The 19,203-nt window shown below is 35.6% G+C and overlaps 1 protein-coding gene across 2 annotated transcripts in view; it reads right to left on the bottom strand.

Moving 5' to 3' along the window:
* The window catches only part of CNTN3 (contactin 3), a 336,043-nt gene that overhangs the window by 46,411 nt on the left and 270,429 nt on the right, over positions 1-19,203 (bottom strand). The window lies entirely within an intron of this gene.

Raw genomic sequence — 19,203 nt, 5'->3', positions numbered from 1 at the left:
AACATATGCTAAAAATCAAGGAATTAAATAAACCTTAGAACTCAGGAAACCTCTTGAATGGAGCAAATGTAGCATAAACTTGCCGTATAAAAAATTATCAGCAAAAAACTAATTCCCTAGTAAGCACTCTCAATGTAAATGCTGCTGCTGGACTGCCAAGAAGCATAATTTTTCAGTTTAAGGGGTGGAAAAAAAGCCTTTGATGACTATTTGGAAGGCAAGGTTGAATAGGTGGTCCTCCTCCTTTTTGTCACTTCCCACAGCCTGTTACTGCATAGATTCCAATATAAATCATTCAACCCATCACTGGGTTGCCTTCCAAATCCTGACACAGCATGCAAATCATATGCAGGTGCCTTGAAAGCAGTCAAACCTGCTGGTGCCTTCTGGAGCCTGGGTAGTGTTTTCCTCTGTGAATGTCTCTGAAGGAATTGCTGGTAGACCTGTATCTCTGATCAACCAAATCAACACTTGCCCCCCACCAACCCAAAACAGCTGCAGCAAGGTCAATTCCATTGCAAATGCATGCTGTTCATCCAAGGAAAAGAAATAATTAGAAGCCACTGAAACATGAAAAAAAGGTCCTAATACTAAACAGTCTTAGTTTTGTTGACTAAGAACTTCATCTGAAGCTGTCCAATGCTTGCTTATCCAAACAGGTGAGACTGAAAGGCAGGTAATAGGAGTCTGCTAATATCAAAATTTGCAGTATATTCTTTGATAGCAATAAACTGGAGTAATTGCTCCTTTACTGGATTGAGAGTCCCAGCCTGTTCCATCGTAACTATTTTTGGAAGAGTGACACATACAAAAATGATAAAAACTCAGTCAAAGGTACTTTATGCATATTTTACGTTGTGTCCAATACCAGTTTGCTATAAAGGGATCAGCTTTTCTATCGCAACATCAAGTTCTTATTAACAGCATGGGACATTTCTTTTCTGGATGGTGTTAGGCAGATGGAGTATCTACCTAAGAATCTGTGGCATCAGGATGCCTCATCTTTGTTCTCACAGCAATTTTAACCCGTGTTTCAATAGAGTTGTACCTCCACAATTGTATGTTGCCATATCCCAGTACAAAGACTCTTATTTTTTTTCTCAAAATTATAAATTTTTTAGACTTACATTTATATGGAAAATGTACGTCTTCATCTTAAATGGGAAACTGTTAACCAAAATAATAGTTACCCGCCAAAATGAATACAAATGGAAAACAGTGCAAAGAACACTGTCCAGAATAATGTAAATGGACATTAGCTGGACACATTCAAAGTCTCTGAGACTGAGACCTTTGCTCTCTCAGTTAAAAGGGGAGATTAGCTACTATTAGAGAACCATTAGTGACAAACCGAATGCCATATTGAAACATTCTCCTTGATTTAACCTATATGATTGAAACGAAAATAAAAATAGAATAGATCTCTCATTCTACCTTATTTAATACTGCCTATTGGTATGTGGTCTGTGCTTTGCAAAACATGGAGCTATACAGTTCACTACACCCAGCAGTTCTCCATGTTGGCTAGACAATAAATTTACCTGAAACGTCTTAAAAAAATATATATATATAAATAGATATCAATATCAGAAATGCCTAGTTCACATCCCAGAACAATTAAATCAGAATGGACTAGGAAATGTAGACCCTCTACCTGATTCTAATGAGCAATCGGGGTCAACACTCATGATACCTCCTGAGATGTTCCATTCATCATCTTCACTTCTTTTATAAATAATCACATTATTTAGGCTCTAAATAATCACTCACATCTATTCCTAACTCTAAAATTCTGCAACTAGTAAGTGCATGAGAAAATCGTTAAGTTAGGCTGTTTACTGATGGGCTCATAAGCTAAGAACAGCAATCCTATACATATTTTAATCATAGAGTACGGGTGAGAAAGCCAGTATTTGAAACAGGTACCGTTTCAAGACACATTTCCTTACAATTAGACTGTCTTGGTATGTTTACCATAATTAAAAAAAAATAGACACAAATAATTCAACATGCTGATACATTTCTCTAGATTCATACAGAAACTTAATGTTATTCAATATGAATTACTCTAGGATTTCTCTGGATTTAGGAATAATTCTGACACCGAATGAAAGTATTTTAAGTCATGTGACTACCCTGATTAGCAATTTAACTCATAGATCAGATCTTTCTCTATTTTTAAATCCTTATATTATAAGCTTAAAATTTAGTAAGAGACATTTGTCCCTCGTAGAATGAAAGGCTAGTATATAAGAATAAGACTTTTTCATACACAGGAATAAAAAGTCATTTCATGGAAACTTGACTAAGCTGTGCCAAATGTCTCATGTTTGCTTGTAGTTTTACTTACTATTGCTATGTAATAAATTATCTAAAAGTTAGTGGCTTAAAATAACAATGATCATTTATTCTACTCTGGATTGTGTGATTTAAGCAGAGATCAGTGGGGGAAGTTCATCTCTGCTCTAAGTCTCATCAGCCAGGGTGGCCCGCAGGGGACTAGAAAGCCCATTTACATGACTGGTAAGTTGAGGTGGGCTGCTGGCTGGGAATTCAGCCATACCTGTGGGCTGGGGACTTTAGTTCCTCTTGAGGTAGACCTCTCCACAGTGTGCTTGGGCTTCCTCATATTATGGTGGCTGGATTCCAAGAGAAATTGTGCTGATGGAACAAGATAGAAATGCATGCATTTTTACGAGCTAGCCTTAGCAATCACATAGCATCACTCCTGCTCTTTTTTACTGCTCAAGGAGTCATAAAGGACTAGGTTTCAAAGTAGGAGACATAGATTTCATCACTCAGTGGGGAGGAGTGTCAAAGTCATTCTAAAGAAGAGCAAGTTGATAAGGGATATTGTTACAGCTATCTTGGAAACGTGGTTGGCTATACTCCTCCAGAAATCTCTGTATGTACAATACTACCTCTTTTTTTGGTAGCTGACCTGTATGTACTACATATAAAATCGTTCCTTCATTCTCTGCCGTTTCCTTGGGTTCCACACATCAGGAAATCTGAGGGAGAGGGAACAGTGAGTTTGGGGTATTTACTCACCAAAATTTATCCTTGTAAGGTTGTTTTGAGCGGCTATACCCAGGACCCAAAATAGGTTAAAAACAACAACAGCAACTACAACTACAACAACCCTTGCTTGGACACCCTTCCTTTTATGTTGTTAGCCTCTGCGAGTCAGAAAAAGGGACTCCTAAGCAGTCAGAGAGAATAAAATTATGCCATCTCCCAAGAGAAGTGTTCAAAAAGAAATCTCACTGAGTTTATTACAACAGCAGACCAATGTATTCCAACAGTTATCCCAATACTTCAGAAGTGTAGGTTTTCATCTCAAAGTCTTACTGAAGAAGATTAAGAAAAAAGACAAGGTTTAATGTCAAATATGACTATCACTAGCTATTTTTTTTGGTAAGATTATGATCTAAAACTTTAGAGTCAGTATAAGAAATACTAAAGAATAAGAGTGTTTACTGTAATAAAAAAAACACCTAAAATTTCCAATTTTTGTCTAAAAATTTAAACTGTCCCAAAGGAACCATTTATTCTTTACTTTCTTATTTAGGTTCAGATCAATTAAATAGTATAACTAAATATTACATCTTGCAAAGTAAAATGATTTTCTTTCTGAAATTGGGACATAAAATCTAAGCCAGCATGAACAATTACAATCCAATAAAAAAAAGGCAAATAACCCAATTAAAAAATGTACCAGCTACCCTGACTTCTGGTTTTCAGGCCGTGTATAAGGAGCTTAACATCAGTTCGTTTTAAAAGCAAGTAAAAAGTTGAATGAACTGAAAAATCAACACCTCATGTTAGATCTGGTATAGAAAAGAGGTCATAGAGAGAATCACTGTCTCCCAAACTGGGAAAAAAACAAAAATTAAAAATCAGGTAAATACAGAGAATACTAATTTATGAGCAGAAACTTGCTCAGGAGCCAGTCGTGGGGGTAGAGAAACCTGAACTGTAACTGATGAATTGCTGGAGGGTCACTGTGGACAAGCCTGAGAGCTACGGGGAACTCCAGGGAACAACTGTAGTGGGTTCCCCACACTTCTGTGAGCTGTTACTCCATGAGTTCTTCGAGGTCACCACACTGACTACTGGAGGAAAATCCCCCTGTGTTTCTGGCAGGGGAAGGGAACAAGAATCATTCATTAGGTTGAAATAAGCCAAAGCACTTTGTTCTTAACAAAGCTTGCTTTCAGGAAAAACTATTTTACCAGGGCCTACCTGGCTGGGGTTTTTATCAGAGACAAATACCTCTTCTGGGGGAAGACCCAAATCCAGCTCCCTCTCACCTTCAACATGGGGAACAGAAATGGACAACTTCAAGCCCTGCGGACATCCCATCAAATGGGAGAGAGGAAGAAGAAGCACAGGTGAAATTCACAGTCCAGGAGAACAACCTCACCAAAAGAATGAGACTTAATCAGGATTATGGAATGCTTTCCCTTCCCCCACACCTTATACTGCATTAGCAGCGACCAATTTACTGGCCTTCTTTCCTCCTAGTGCACCATCTGCCTTTCAACAAAAAATGACAAGGTACATCAAAAGGCAAAAAAGAGCAGAATAGGCACCAAATATGGCAGGAATGTTGGAATTATCCGACCAAGAATTTAAAGGAACAATTAATATGCTAAGGGATTTAATGGAAAAGCAGGCAATATGCACAATAGATGGACAATGAAAACAGAGAAAGGGAAATTCTAAGAAACAATAAAAAAGAAATGTTAGAGATCAAAAACACTGACAGAAATTTAAAAAATTAATGGGATCATTAGTAGACTAGACATGGCTGAGAACACAATCTCTGAGCTTGAAAATATGACAATCAAATCTTGCAATACTGAAAATAAAAGAGAAAAAGGCTGAGAAAAAATATTCCAGAACTATAGGATGATTTAAAAAGTTGTAATATACACTTAATGGGGATATCAGAAGGAGAAAAAAAGAGAAAGAGAGAAGAAGTAATATTTGAAGCATAAATGACTTAGAATTTCCCCAAATTAATGTCAGATACCAAACCACAGATCCAATAAGCTCATAGAAAATCAAGCAGGATAAATGCCATAAAAACTACACACAGGCATATCATATTCAAACCTCAAAAGAAATCAAAGAGAATTTTGAAAGAAGCCCAAGGAAAAAACACTTTACGTATAGAGGAACAAAAATAAGACTTATATCCAATGTTTCCTCAGAAATGAAGCAAGCAAGAAAACATATCAAATGAAATATTTACTGTTGAGAGAAAAAACTCATCACTCTAGAATTCAGTACTCTGAAAAGTGAAAGGAGAAGTATATACTTTTCTTAAGCAATAAAAAATATTAAGGAAATTTGTTCCAGTAATCTGCCTTGCAAGATGACAGAGGTCAGGAACTTAGATTTTCATAAAGAAAGAAAGAGCATCAGAGAATAAGTAAGTAAATGTAAAGTAAAAACTTTTATTCTGCTTTTTCTTGATAGATCTAACAGTCAACAGTTTGTTCAAAACACTGTTATCAAAGTGAATTTGATTTTATATATAAATATAGATATAATGTCTATATGAAATGAAAGAAATGATAGAAAGGATAGGAGGAAAGAATTAGTAATATTTTTTATTAAAAGGTACCTTCACTACAAGTGAAGCTGTACACAGTTATTTGAAAGTAGAATGCAATTGGTTGTAAATATATATTGCATAGTCTAGGATAGTTACTTAAAAAATAGTATAATTGGGGGCACCTGGGTGGCTCAGTGGGTTAAAGCCTCTGCCTTTGGCTCAGGTCATGATCCCAGGATCCTGGGATGGAGCCCCGCATCGGGCTCTCTGCTCAGCGGGGAACCTGCTTCCCTTCCTCTCTCTTTCTGCCTGCCCCTCTGCCTACTTGTGATCTCTGTCTGTCAAATAAATAAATAAGTGGAATCTTTAAAAACAAAAAAGACCCTATTTAAAAAAAAATAGTATAATTGGATATACTAAGAAGGGAGAGAGAGACTGGAATCATATAAAATGCTCAATTAAAACAACAAAAGGCAGGGAAAATATGGAAGGTTAAAAACAGAAACAAAGAACAAGGGCAACAAGAAGAAAACAGAAGAAACATGATAGATATTAATCCAACCTTATCAATAATCTCCTTAAATGTCAATGTTCTAAATATACCAAGTAAAAAATGGAGATAGACTGAATTAAAAACAAGAATCAACATAATATTGTCTATAAGAAACTCACTTAAATATAATAACACAGGTTGCCAGAGGGTGGGAGGGTAGGGATATGGTGGCTGGGTTACGGACATTGGAGAGGGTATGGGCTATGGTGAATACTCTGAAACGTGTAAGCTTGATGATTCAGAGACCTGTACCCCTTGGGCAAATAATATACTATATGTTAATAAAAATAATTAAAATATATAATGACACATATAGATTAAAATATGTAGGTGGAAAAAATATGCTATGCTAACACTAATAATAAAATGACTGGAGCTACCCTCTGACCCTGCAATTGCACCACTGGGTGTTTACTCCAAAGATACAGATATAGTGAAAAGAAGGGTCATAAGCATCCCATTGTTCATAACAGCAATGACCACAATCACCAAACTGTGGAAAGAGCCAAGATGCCCTTCTTGGATAAAGAAGATATGGTCCATATATACAACAGAATATTATGCAGTCATCAGGAAGGATAAATACCCAACTTTTGTATCAACATGGATGGAACTGGAGGAGATTATGCTGAGTGAAATAAGTCAACAGAGAAAGTCAATTATCACATGGTTTCACTTACATGTAGAGCATAAGGAATAACATGGAGGACATTAGGAGAAGGAAAGGAAAAGTGAATTGGTGTAAATCGAAGAAATAGGTGAAGAGAGCTGGAAAATCCCTAAATACTTGATATTAAACAGCATACTTCTGAATAACATGTAGGTCAAAGAAAATATCTCAAGAGAAATTTAGAAATATTTTGAACTAAATACAAATGAAAATATAATTTATCAAAGTTTATGGGATATAGAGACAGCAAAAACTTTGAGGGAAATCTCCAGCATTAAATGCATATATTAGAAAAGAAAAAAGATATAAAATCAATAATCTAAATTTCAATCTTAAGAAACTAAAAAAGAGATAATTCAAAAGTAAGTAGATGATACAAGATAATAAGATTAGAAAGCAATGAAATTTGAAACATCAAATCAATAAAGAAAAATCAATGAAACCAGAAACTGATTCTTTGAAAAGATCAATAAAATTAATCAACCTCTGGTCACACTAATTAAGAAAAGAAAAATAAAACACAAATGACCAAACGAAAGAAGAGGTACCACTATGGATTCCATAACATTAAAGTGCTAGCAAAGGGATACTATGAATTATTCTGTGTCCACCAATATGATTACCTAGATGAAATGGCCAAATCTATGAAAGTTACATTCTACCAAAATACATATAAGAACTAAGTTATTAAAGAAATTTAATTAATAATTAATAATGAATAATGTTCCCAAACAGAAAGCAAAAGACCCAGATGGTTTCACTGGAAAATTCTACCAAACGTTTAAGGAAGAAATTATACCAAGTCTCTACAATCTCTTACAAGAGATAAAAGCTAAGAGAGCTTGTCCCAACTCATTTCCTGAGGTCAGCATTACCCTAATTAATACTGAAATCAGATGAAGACATTGCAATAAAAGAAAACTATAGGCCAATATCTCTCATGAACATATACATAGAAATCTACAACCAAGTATTAGCAAATCAATTCCAGTAATGTATAAAAATTTAGAAAATACAACCAAGTGGGGTTATTCCACTTATGTAGGGTTGGTTCAATATTTGAAACTCATTTAATGTAATCCATTATGTCAAGATTCTGATTAAGAAAAATCTTTCAAAAAATGTCTCTTTCTTCTGCCCATTTTTAATTGGATTATTCACTTTTTGGGTGTGGAGTTTTATAAGATTTTATCTATTTTGGAATCTAAGCATTTATCGCATATATCTTTTGCAGATATCTTCTCCCATCCTGTAAGTTGCCTTTTAATTTTGCCGACTTTTTTTCCTTCACTGTGCAGAAGCTTTTTATATAGAGAACAAAGGATGGTTACCAGAAGGGAGGATGATGGGGAGGGGGGTGGTTTACATTTCAAGGAGGGTACCAGTCATGAGAAATGGATGATGCATGGAAGTGCTGAACTATTGTATTGTACACCTGAAACTAATATTATACTGTATGTTAACTAACTGGAATTTAAATAAAAACTTAAAAAAAAAAAAAAAAGGACCATAACATCAATTTTGTCATACTCAACTGGTGACACAAACCAGCTTTGGTACAGTGGGGGGTGGGGTGGGGGAAGGAAAAAAATCACATGATCATATCAACAGATGCAGAAAAAGCATTTGATGAACAAGAAAGAGAGAGAGAAAGAAAGAATGAAAGAAAGAAAAAGAAAGAGAGAGGAAGGAAAGAAAGAAAGGAAAAGAAAGGAAGGAAGGAAGGAAGGAAGGAAGGAAGGAAGGAAGGAAGGAAGGAAATATAGTTGGGTAGAAACACTGGGAAGAAAGAAAAGGAAAGAAGAAAAAAGGAAGGGAAAAAGGAAGAAAGAAAGGAAGAAAATCCTATTCATGATGAGAACTCTCAGCAAACAAAGAATGGGGGAAATTCCTCATCTTGATAGAGAACATCTACAAAATAACTATAATTCACATAATTAGTGGTGAGAACCTTAAAGCTTTCCTGCTAACATCAAGAGCAAGACAAGGATGTTCCCCTTCATCACTACTCTTTAACACTACTAGAAATCCTAGTAATTCAATAACAAAAAATAAGTAAGTAAATAAATAAATAAATGGTGTACAGATTGGAAAGAAATAAAACCATCTTTTTTCTCAGATGATACGATTATCTATGTAGAAAATCTGAGAATCAATAAAACACAATGCTTGGAAATAAGCAATTATAGCCATGTTGCAGGATACGAGGTTAATATACAAAAGTCAACTTCTCTCCTATTTAACAGTAATGAACAAGTGATTTTGAAATTGAAACACATTACCATTTGTACAGCATTCAAAAAATGAAATATTTAAGTATAAATCTAACAAAATAGATATAAGAACTATATGAGGAAAACTATAAAATTCTGATGAAAGATATCAAAAAAACTAAATAAATGTATAGATATTCTATGTTCATGGATAGGAACATTCAATATTGTGAATGTCAGTTTTTCCCCCGATTGATGTATAGAACACAATTTCAATTAAAAAATCCCAGCAAATTAGTGCATGAATACTGATAAAGTGAATCTAAAGTTTACATGAAAAGATAGAAGACCCAGAATAACTTATTCAAAACTGAAGGAGAAGCACTAAACTGGAGGACTGACACTTCTGAACTCAAGACTTACTAACAGGAGGGGTGGAATCCCATTATGCACTAAGACAACAACTGATGCCCTTTTCCCAGGAGAAAAAGTCATCTCCCAAGTGGAGCGATGCAATTTTATTTAAAATTGTGGGTGTACAAGATGAAATTCACAGCAAAATCTTTCCAAAGTTTTCTTTAAATATCTGCATCTCCTCCAAAGTTTTACTCCCCATGACACATCCCCATTTTTTTTTTCTAACATACTATCCAAAGAACAGTCATTCCAAAGTCTTCTCCATATCTCTCCTCAAATTCTCAGTTTGTGGGAAATCCAGGAAAAGTTTATGAAAACTCACAGGAAAAGAATATTGGTTTTTTGACTATGTGAAACTGAAAACTTTTATGAATGATAAACAGCAGAAAAGTGACATACTGAAAGAAGATATTCCCAGTGCATAAACTAAGATATAATCAATAGCTTGAATACATAAGGACCTACTGCAAATCTGTTAGACAAAGTTCTGAATTCCAACAAGAGAAATGAATAAAGGATACAGATTTGCTATTTATGAAATAAGCCTATATCATATCCTAAAATAGGAAATGTCAGTACATACTGTGAGTTTATATCTATGGGAACAATTTTCTGCTGTGACCTCAGGAAAACCCTGTTTAATGGACATATGACATAGATGAGATGAAAATCTGATATACACAAATGTCAATTTTACTGCTTTGTCTCTGACAAAAATAAAATACATCTTTTTGGCTTAATGGTTGTCTTTGAGCTGCCTGTGTTTTGTTTTCTTAACTTCTGAAAATCATTCCCTATCGTCAGATAAAAAGAAAAATATTTTGGGGGGCACCTGCGTGGCTGGAAGTTTGCTTCTCTCTCTGCCCCTCTCCCTGCTCATGCTTGCTCTCTCTCTTTCTGAAATCAATCAATAAAATCTTTTAAAAATGTTTTTGAATATTCTTCTACATAATAATCCAAGTAGGTGGATTTTATCAATTTTCTATCTAGAAATAAAAAGGTAATTTTTTCTCTCTTTTCCCTGCAGAGGTAATCTTCCATTTCACAAGAGTAAGTAGTAAACTCCCAAATGTCTTGATTTGGGGGAGTCAGTTATAATTCTAAATATTTCTGTGATATCTAAAATGTTAATAAATGAACAGAGAGTTTCTCAAGCTCACTATTGATCTGAGAAATGAAAAGTTGGTGATAATGAGATATCACTTTTCAACCATGTTTGGCAAAAAACTTTTATAAAAATGAAAAGAAATAGGTATGGGAAAGGATTTGGGGTAACAAGCACCCTCATGTTCTGCTGATAGGAACATAAATTGCTGCATCTTTCCTGGAGGACAATTTAGAGACTAAGCTATCATTACTGCTCGCAGTAGTAACAGTAATAACAAGAACTAACCTGTTGTTCTAAGTGCTTTATACAGATAGACAGGTAGCTATAAAAAGGATACATATAGATATATAAAAGATATATATAGATATATAGATATACATATTTATCTAAATAAGATACTGTTACCATCTCAGTTTTACAGATGAGAAACTCAGGCAAAGAGAGATAAAGATCAACAGTTCATAAGAGAATGAAATAGGTTTTAAAAGTTGGAATTCTGAATTCATATTTTTTAATGATGAACATAGATAATTCTTATCAAATCCAGCAATTCCTTGCCTAAGCAAGGAATCCCCAGAAAACTCTGAAATTATAGAATAAGGTTTCACTATTCTTCTTTCAAAATACTATTAACTATTCTTTTTCTAACCTATTTCTTACTCTTATACTGTCAGACTTATTTAAACTGGAATCAGATTGTTGGTTATTTTAAAACCATGGAAAAATCTAAGAAAAATTAAAAGCCTCAAAATACACAGCTGCTTTATTTCAGCCAGGAGCACCAAAATTTTGTGATTCTTTTTCTTTCTTCTCATCCAACCAACCATCCATCCACCCACCTACTCATTCATATTAACAAAGTATTTAAAGCTTTATTTAGGTCTTGCATCCTAATACAAATTAACATATATTTTATCTTTTCAGGTAGTTTTTTTTGTTCTACTATACTTTCTTTTCTATTACTGTTGGTACATAAAAAAGCTATCTTCTTTTTTTTTGGAAATTTATCTTGTATCTAAGCAGTTGACTGAACTCTCACTATTTAAAAACTTAAGAGTTGATACTATTGGATCTTGAGTAGCTCAAATATCATTCTGTCCTCAAATTATGGTAACTATGCTTCCTTATTTTCAGAGTTAAGTCATTTATTCCTGTTTAAACCCCACTGTTTGTCCAAACATTTCCAAATGTTTTTAAAGTAATGGTATTTGTATGTTTCCTTTCTTATTGCTGATTTAAATAAAAGTATTCCTGGCACTTCCCTTTAAAGACATTTTTGGGATGTAGAGGAAGCATTTTCTGTTTCTACAATAGGTCATTAATTTTATTCAAAGTCTTTTAAATACCTATTGAGAATACTGTGGTCTATTTTATTAGATCTATTGATATGATGCAGGCACATTGGCCAGAACATCCCCATGTAGTTTTCAAAGGGTCATTATCATTATTTTAATATAATGCTCAATCTCATTTGACAAAATGTCATTTAGGCTTTCACACTGTATTCATGAGATGAATTTATATCTACCAATTATTTGCTATCTTGCTAGATTTTGTTCTTAAGAGTATGTTAGCTCCAAAAAAAATAAATTGAAAAGATTTTTGAACTTTTTACGTTGTCAAATAGTTTATATAACAAAATATTTATGTGGTTCCTGAAAACTTGAAAAAAAAAACAGTAAAATTATCTGTCCCTAATATCCTTTTTTGGTGGGGGAGGGTGAAGTTGGTGGCTATCGATTTACATGTTTGCAAACTTAGTGGATCTACTTAGGTTTCCTAGATCTTATTAGTTTTGATTACTTCTATTTTACCAGAAATGTTCCACTTAACTGAATTCCATTAAATATATATGATTTCAACATGGAATGCCATTTCAAAATATTTCTTTATTATCTGCTATTCTCTTTCTCATTTCTAATTTTAGTTTTATCATTATTCTTCACTGATACATTCTAGAGATTATCCATTGCTTTTCGACATTATCCAGTTTGTACTTCCCTCTCCTTTATATATAACAGTTCTGCTATTTTTCTTTTCTAAGTTTTATGAGGGTGTGAAAAGAATGAAAAGGAATGCATTATTTTCTATTTGTATGGAAAATTTTTATATGTGTTTGTTTCTCCCATTATAATAGAGCATCAAAATTGTTTTTTTCTAATTTTGGCAAATTGATCTGTTGGCACTTAAAAGAAGAGCTCTTGGAACTATATACCAATTTTGTTTCTCATTTTTCTCTTTGCTTTTGACTTGATATATTTTAATGGTATATTATTTTGAGCATTATAGTTTACGATTATTATATCTTCATGACAGAGCAAACTTTTTCAAAAAGTACTTACCCTTTTTACTCTTAAGATTTGCCTTGAATTATTATGATCTTTTTACAAAGTAACACTTGTTATTCTCTCTTTTTTGTTGCATTTGACTGATAAATATTTGCATATCTTTTCACGTACATCCTTTTATTCATAGCCTTGGTTTTTGTTTTAACTCTGATATCTTTATGGGCTTTTAGTTCAAGGTACATGTTACTTGGTTTGACTTCTGCCCGTCTTCCCATAAATTTAAACCTTACCAAGTCTCCACTAGGGGTAGATTTGGACCATTCATCTCAATAAACACTTCACTTCATGAATAAGCCCTGGGGTGCCAATCACACTTTAAGAAGAAACAGAGACTCTGTATGCCTGGTTGAGCAAATGATGAGTTAGGGAAATAAACTCAACTTCAACTGTTTTGTGCACTTCCCTTTTTCCATAAGTATTGTAGAATACTTGTTTTCTCAACCTTAAACAGCTTTTTGGAAAGAGCTGGACTTCAGGGAAGTGTTCAAAATGGACAATAGTAATTTCTCTGGTTTAATCACCACTTTTATAGACTTCTTCCTGAATATATCCTCTTCGTGATCATTCCAAGTCAGGTAATGTTTTGAAGTTGGGCAACATATAAAATTTATAAGACTCTCCAAGTAGGAGATGTTTAAAAACTCAGAGTATAGCCCCAACTAGTGTTTAGAAAGAGTGCTTTGTCTCAGATCTGTATATAAAATGCATATATAGGCCACCTGGGTGGCTAAGCTGGTCAAAGATCTGACTGTTGATTTTGGTTCAGGTCATGATCTCTGGATTGTGGGATCAAGTCCAGAATTGGGATCTGGACTGGGTGAGGAGCTGGTTGAGATTCTCTCTCTGCCCCTCCCACCCCTCTAAAATAAATGAATGAGTGAATAAACAAATAAAATGCATATATAACCTTTTTTTTACTATTTTTTTGTATTATAAAAGAACTGTTATTTTCAAACTTTTAGTCCTCATACCCTGATAATTCTATGAAACAAATCAAGTTAAAGTGACCACAACTGTGTTATTACACACAAAGGATTATTTGTAAAGATATTCTTTCCTACCACCGCAAGCTGGGAAATACATCAAGTCCTGAGGCTCATGAGTAGCTGCCGTAACAAGAGTGAGCCTGGGCTGTGGGAGATAAATCATCCTGAAGCCAGCCACTCAAATGAATGGCAGTCAGCGCTGAACCAGTCACTGCTAAACCTCTTATTGCTTCCAGTGACTGTTATCCACACACATTCTAATTCATCATAGATCCAATTCCACAAAATGTTTGTAAAGCTGTACAGCTTGGCTCTATACATTTTTCATTTCTAAACACCTGCACCACATCAAGTTTATCAAAGCATATCCATTTAAACATCCATTAGAATTATACAGCGACCTCTTCCTAAGCTTCAGTTCGAACGTTTCTATTTATAGTGAGCCCCCACCATATAATATGTCTGAGTCCAAAAGGTAGTTTGTTAGGCCAGTCAAAATTGTCCTTGAATGTTCTAAAATTATATTTAAACTGCTAGACCCCAGCCACATAGGTCCCAGCTAGTGATGTTCTTTTGTTTCTCTTGAACTGTGGGCTATTATCTCTCTTATCCTGTTATTGGAAGCTAAGGTATACTTAAAAGGAGAGAAAGATGTTTTACTGGGTGACTGATGGAATCTCTCTCCATTCTCTCTCTCTTATTTTTTTATATTTTCACTGGGTCCATGCAGTGGAATTCTGTTGGTTAAATATAAGAGTATAAGAGAATGTAACTGTATATATATTGATGAGCTAATGTCTCTTCTACTTCTTCTTCTTCTTTTGTTTTTTCCTTCAGTGGGGGAGAGAGGCAGAGGGATCAGGAGAGAGGGAATCTCAAGCAGACTCCATGCCCAGCACAGAGCCTGACATGGGGCTTGACCTCACAACCCTGAGATCAGGACCTGAGCCAAAATCAAGAGCTGACGCTTCACTGACTGAGCCAGCCACTCAGGCACCCAAGCCTATGTCTCTTCTTATAATTGCATTTATGTGAAATAAAAGATTAAAGTGTATACATATGAATATATGCCTTCCTACTTACATATATAAATAATATGTATATGTGTGTGTGTGTCTGTATGTGTGTGTATGTGTATGTGTATAAAATATATGTAGACATAGTGAAATGGAGAAATAAAAGTGTTCCAGAGGAGATATCAATGTGTGCAAATTCTCAAGGTCGGAGGGAACATGCCAAATACTAAAAACTGATGTGAAAAGAGACCAAAAAATGAGGGAAGCAAAGTTAAGTGACTCACTCATGGCACCATCCACTAGCATCAGAATCTAGAAGTTCTATATATCTGAACACAATCCCTCTTTTTCCAGTTACCCTACAACATGCCTGCAACTGAGATTTGTGTGGCAAACAGTGGCAAACTGGAGTTCTTTCATTGCTGGTTTCTTTGTACAACTTTGATTTGTCCCATGGGCTCATGCTGAAGCTTGACTCTGGACCCATACCTCCCCTGTCATAGGACAATTTGTTTCAGTCTCTTGGTTTGACAAGCTTTTCTTAATGTATAACTGTGCAGAAACCTGTGACAGGCATATGTTCAAACACACACAATGGATCTGATCTAAACTGTTAGAGTTTTTTGAGTTTGTAGATTTTCCCCAAAAGTTGGTTTTTTGTTTTTGTTTTTTTTTTTTTACAATAAATGAATAAGTATTGAATACTCAATGTATGGTCCAATAATACCCTCTTATATAGTCCCAGTGACAATTGGTTGAATCACTTAAATCTCTAAGCCAGAATTCCCAATTCTAAATTACCCTATCCCCTTTAAAAATAGGGTTCTTGGGGCGCCTGGTTGGCTTAGCCATTAAGCATCTGCCTTCAGCTCAGGTCATGATCCTGGGCTCCTGGGATCAAGCCCCACATCGGACTCCTTGCTTGGCGGGCAGCCTGTTTCTCCCTCACCCACTCCCCTGCTTGTGCTCCCACTCCCTCTCTCACTGTCTCTCTCTCAGTCAAATAAATAAATAAAATCTTAAAAAAAAATAAAATTAGGGTTCTTATTATGCACATGTATTGGCAACTTTCTGACTCACATTTTGCTGCTTTTGAAACTAGGGATATATCTAGGAACATAAATATCCAGAAGCAGGCTTTTCCAGGTATTAATGTGAATGCAGCAATGAATATAGAATCAGAGAACCAGACTTGTTGTGTGATTCCCTTCCCATGCAGTGGAAAACTAATTTACTTAATTGCCCGTGCTTAAGGGAAATGTCATCATGTATGGCTTCCTGTTTTATACTGATGAGAGAATATTAAGTTACTAATGGCACAAGTCAGAAAAAAAAATTCACAGGCCATGAACTAGCGTGCTAGAGAAAGAACAGGTGATGGAATTAATTTATGAAATGTCATGTTTTAGATGCCAGACTCCGGTGAAAAGATGACTTTCTACTTTATATAGGGCCTACAGGTAAGGCAGGAGCAGGTAAATTACACGAAAAGCTCAAATATTCTTTATTCCAAGCTCCTCTTACAGAAAGCGGTAATCTAACTCAGGCTAAAGTGAGCCCTTCTTTAAGTCTCTCATTACATACTTCTTTAGCATTAGTTAAGATGGAGGACACTGCATTGGATAAAACACCATCAACAATTTAAGATCCAGCAGTTAAATCACAAACACAATTATCTACATTAGATAGCAAAGGTAACTAATGTTTCTTTTTTTTTTTTTTTAAGATTTTATTTATTTGACAGAGATCACAAGTAGGCAGAGAGGCAGGCAGAGACAGGAGGAAGCAGGCTCCCCGCTGAGCAGAGAGCCTGAAGTGGGGATCCATCCCAAGACCTTGGGATCATGGCCTGAGCAGAAGGCAGAGACTTAACCCACTGAGCCACCCAGGTGCCCTGTAACTAATGTTTCAAATAAGATTCTTTATCTAAGAATTAAGGTTATGACAAGAGCTGGGGTAGAAGAGAAGCCTTTTCCAGACTTGGTAAGGGGACTTTATGAAAGTAATATTCTAGTCTTTTCTCTTTGCCTTTACCTTCCCCCAAGAAAGGCAAATGACAAATCCTGGGTATGGAGTAGAGCTGGCTAAGAATACTGGCATATGCCTTTTCCTAGTGCGACAGAAGAAATCTGTGACTTTTTATAAAAGGGCATTTAAAATAATCGTGAAAGAAATATTAATAGGTTGTAGCAATTGGTGAAGTTCTCGAAAGCCTTGAATCAGAATAATTAGGGAAACTAGAACTTCTAAAATGAAATAAGCCAGATGAGAGAAAAAAGAAATGACAATGAAATTGTACTTTACTGTGCTAGGTATGGAAACATCTCTGCCTTTTTTTTTTTTTTTTCCTTTTAAGAGAGCATCTGTTTTAGTTACTAGGTCTGCTGTACCAAAGTAACACAAACTGAGTAGCTGTAAGCAACAGAATTTCATCCCCTGGTGGTTCTAGAGGCCAGAAGTCTGAAGTCAAGCTCCTGTCCAAAATCTCTAGGAGAAGATCCTTCCTTGCCTATTGCGACTTCTGGAAGCTGCAGACATTTCCTGGCCTATAGAAGCATAGCTTTGATTTCTGCCTGCGCCTTCACATTGCCACCTTCCCTCCGTGTCGTGTCTTTTCATAGTGTTCTCTTTGTATGTTTTTGCCAAAATTTCCCTCTTTGAAGTGTTTGTTATTGAGGGATAGTTCATAAACAGTATTCTATCAGTTTCAGGTGTACTGCCTAGTGAACCTCCAATTACATACATTACAAAATGCTCACTGTGGTAAGTGTAGTTCGCTTCGGTCACCATAGCCAGTTATTACAATATTTCTCCATATTTCTCATGCTGTATTTTTTATCCTACGACTCATTTTACAATTCCAAGCTTGTATCCCTTTATCCCCGTCATCAAATCTCTCTCTCTCTTATAAGGAGATCAGTCTTATTGGATCAGGCCTCATTCTGTCACTGTAACTTAAGTGTATCTTCAATAACCGTAATTTCAAATAAGGTCACCCTGTGAGCTAGTGCTGTAACTAAAAAAAATTTCTGTATCTCCTTTCCTGTCAGCTACCATACTTACACTCAGAACATACTACAAGACTTCTGATAAAGAGGTATATATATCCACACCAAGGAACCCTCTGACACAAGTTGAATGTCCTATAATTCAGTTCTGAAACTATCTGCCTGAACTCAGATGCCACGAGGGAAGAAGAGCTTAGTCCCAGAGGATCCTCTCCCCTACTTCAGATACCAATTACAAGGCTCAGACTGCTACCTGCACCTTTGACCAACTGGCTGTAAACCGGGGATCCCATGACCCACTGCTTAGGTTCAGTCATTTGCTAGCACGGCTCACAGAATTCAGGGCAACACTTACTGACATGCACCAGTGAACTATAAAGGATATAATAAAGGAGGAAGATTAATACCCGGATGAAGAGGTACTAGGAAGGGGTGTGCCACCCTCCCAGCACGTGGATGTGCTTGCCAACTTACGAAACCCCACACTTTTAGTATCTTAACGGACACTTCATCACACAGGTCCAATCAATTATGAATTCAGTCTCTAGCTCTTCTCCTCTTCTCAGAGAATGAGTGATAGAGCTAAAACTTCCAAGCTTCTAATCATGGTTCTTCTGCTGAAGAACCAGCCTTCATCCTCAAGCTGTTTCAAAGCCCACAGAGAGACACTTTATTAGAAGAAAAGCATTCCTATCACCCAGGAAATTCCAAGGGTTTTAGGAGCTCTGTGGCAGGACCCAGGAGCAGAAATCAACATATTCTATTATTTTACAATTAGGCTTTAGGACTTGAACAAATCTTTTTCCTGGCAGGGCACACAATTGAAGTCATAACATTATCCTTTTAAGTTGTCCATGATCCTAGTAGGTTGATATACCTGTGTGTACATACATTTAACATGAAATCTTTGTCAAATGAATACAACCGAGGTATCCATCAGGCCATCTTTTGTTGTTTTTATTTTTTTCATTCAAAGGACACCCCTTGATCTCTACTCTACACCCCTGACATCTTAGCTACACAGAATGAAGCTATTCCGAAGTTAGTGAAAACAGGTTTTCAAGGGCAACTGGCCTTGTGATTCTGGATTCACAGTTATGCGACCAGCTCCTGTCAGTCTGTGTGGCTCACCAACACTGAGTCATTTCTTAATGGTTCTCCTCAAAGTGAAGGTTCCTGCTTGAACTCTGTAATTCTTCCTCATACTGAACCATCACAAATGAGGAGGCTGAATGGGGCATAAGAGAACATTTGTATTTTGAGCACATAAAGATTTAGGCTTGAATCTAGTGTCCACACTAACCAGCTCAGGGACCCT

Source organism: Mustela nivalis (genome assembly GCF_964662115.1).
Source record: "Mustela nivalis genome assembly, chromosome: 1".
Lineage (NCBI taxonomy): Eukaryota > Metazoa > Chordata > Mammalia > Carnivora > Mustelidae > Mustela > Mustela nivalis.
Note: the sequence above shows the minus strand (reverse complement) of the source record. Positions and strands in the feature narration are given on the sequence as shown.